The following is a 2849-nucleotide window of genomic DNA, read 5'->3' as shown; positions in this document are numbered from 1 at the left end:
CCACGTGCTCTTGAGCAATTCCCAAATCTTCAATCAACCCATGTAACCAAATAGCTTCTTTGAAAGCTTTTGTTACTGCCATGTACTCTGCCTCAGTTGTTGACAAAGCTACTGTTGATTGTAAAGTTGACCTCCAACTTACAGGCCCTTTAGCAAGTGTAAACACATAGCCTTTTGTGGAACGACACTTGTCTAAGTCACTAGCATAGTCCGAATCCACATAACCAACTAAATTTTGTCTAAGTCTATCACCCCTGTTAAACTTCAAACCAATATCAATTATGCCATGAATGTACCGTAGAATCCACTTAACTGCCTGCTAATGACCCTTTCCCAGATCATGCATATACCTGCTCACCATACTGATAGCATGTGAAATATCTGGTCTCGTATAAACCATTGCATACATTAATGCACCAACTGTATTTGTATAAGGAATTTGAGCTATATGTTTGCGCTCTTCCTCTGTGTGTGGAGACATTGAAGCATTTAGTTTAAAATGAGGAGCTAAAGGTATGCTTACCGGCTTAGTCTTACCATCTACCCCAAATCTCTATAGAATTTTCTTCAAGTATTGGGTCTGTGTCAAACAAACTGTGCCTTTTCTTCTGTCTCTCCGAATCTCCATGCCAAGAATCTTCTTAGCTTCTCCAAGGTCCTTCATTTCAAAATCAGTTCTCAGTTGAGCTTTCAGTCTATCAATCTCCACCTTGCTTTTTGATGCAATCAACATATCATCCACATATAAGAGCAAATAAATGAAAGAACAATCAAGAAGTCTGCGAAAATATACACAGTTGTCAAACTGACTCCGTGTGTATCCATGTTCTATCATGAACTTATCAAATCGCTTATACCACTGGCAAGGAGATTGTTTCAAGCCACAATGACTTTTTCAGTTTACAAGCCCAATTCTCTTTCCTAGTGACTTTGAAACCATCTAGCTGAGACATGTAAATTTCCTCTTCCAAATCTCCATGTAGGAAGGCAGTTTTCACATCAAGTTGGGCTAACTCCAAATCAAATTGTGCAACCAAGGCTAGCATAATATGAATTGATGAATGCTTAACAACTGGAGAGAATACCTCATTATAATCTATCCCCTCCTTCTAAGCATAGCCTTTTACTACCAATCTTGCTTTGAATCGGATGTTGTCTTTTCCAGGATTACCTTCCTTCTTGGCATATACCCACTTGCAACCAATTGTCTTCTTTTTCTTAGGGAGTTGTACCAAATCCCAAGTCTGATTCTTGTGGAGAGATTTCATCTTTTCATCCATTACCTCTTTCCATTTTGCACTTTTTACACTTTGTACTGCTTCTTTATAGGTGTAGGGGATTCCATCATCAATCACTGGAAGTGCATAAGTCACCATGTTACAATACCGAGCAGGTTTCTTGATAATTCTTTTCGGTTTACTCGTTGCAATGGATTCTTATTGTGTGGTTGCTAGAGTTGTTGCATCCTCTTCATCTGAACTTTCATCTGAATCTTCTTCAGTAGGGATTGTTTGAACAATCTCCAACTCCACCTGTTGTGCATCACCAGATTGTTTTTCCTTCTCCTGTGATTTCTCTTGTTGTAACATGCCAGACTCATCAAAAGTGACATCTGTACTCAAAATCACTTTCTTTGATTCAGAACACCAGAGTCTATAACCCTTCACTCCTCCACTAAAGCCCAAAAATATAGCTTTATTGGCTCTAGGATCTAGCTTGGACTCAGTAACATGATAATATGTTGAGCAACCAAATATATGTATAGAGTCATAATCATTTGCAGGAGAGCCTGACCATACCTCCAAGGGGGTTCTTCCATTTAATGCTGCTGAAGGTAACCGATTAACAATATGATGGGCATAGCTTAATGCCTCGCCCCAGAACACTTTGCTTAGTCCTAAATGTGATAGCATACATCGAACTTTCTCCACCAATGTGCGGTTTATGCGTTCTGCTACTCCATTTTGTTATGGTGTTTTGCGCACAATAAAATGTCGCTTGATCCCTTCATCCTGACAAACTTCAAAGAAAGGATCTGAAGTGTACTGTTGCGATGTCGCGGTGGCACAAATTAATTACCCTAACTTCAAACATAACACACAAGATAGTATAGAGTAAGCAAGGGGTTGATCCCACGAGGAAGGTTCAAGTTAGATTTTTATGCTAGATGATATGTAATTTAAGGGAGGGGTTGGACGTTATCTAGGCTAAAGCAAAAGAAAACATAAAACTATAAAACAAAATTTAATAAAATCAGAAAAATATCAAGAGAACAAACCTTGGTCGCAATCACACATCCACCTATAGAAATCAGAACTTATCCTTGAAACGAAACTCCAGTTTATATTCTGAATTTTTATCTTTTGTTAATGTTGGTTAATTAACGGATCCGCTGTCTAACTAACCCTAACCAACAAATAATCACAGTGTCCACACTAATGATTTAATCCAATGGCATCCTTAACATCTAGATAAATTCATTAATCTTAACAACCAAGTTGTCTGCTTATGTTGCTTTGATCGAATGTTCTCCCTAAGTTTAATAACGTAGTTCCACTACAATTATCAAGCTTAGTTGCTTCACAAGTTTATATATCACAACTCCGGTTTTGATATCAAATTTAGCAATAGATTGTTCACAATAATAACTTAGAGTCCGCTCTAGCAAATTAAGATAAACAATCCTAGGAAATATGCATAGAAAAACAAACATACTCATTCATAATACAAAATAAAAATAAATGGAAGAATAAATCTCACAGTTCTTGAAATCTGAAGGTTTCCGTGTCGTTGCAACCAAGAAAATGAGTTTAGCCTTGCATGTTTGTTGAACAACTAATCAAAAAGAT

Source organism: Populus alba, chromosome 1, assembly GCF_005239225.2.
Source record: "Populus alba chromosome 1, ASM523922v2, whole genome shotgun sequence".
In the NCBI taxonomy this organism is placed as follows: domain Eukaryota; kingdom Viridiplantae; phylum Streptophyta; class Magnoliopsida; order Malpighiales; family Salicaceae; genus Populus; species Populus alba.
The sequence above is the reverse complement of the archived record's forward strand: the minus strand, read 5'-3'. Positions refer to the sequence as shown.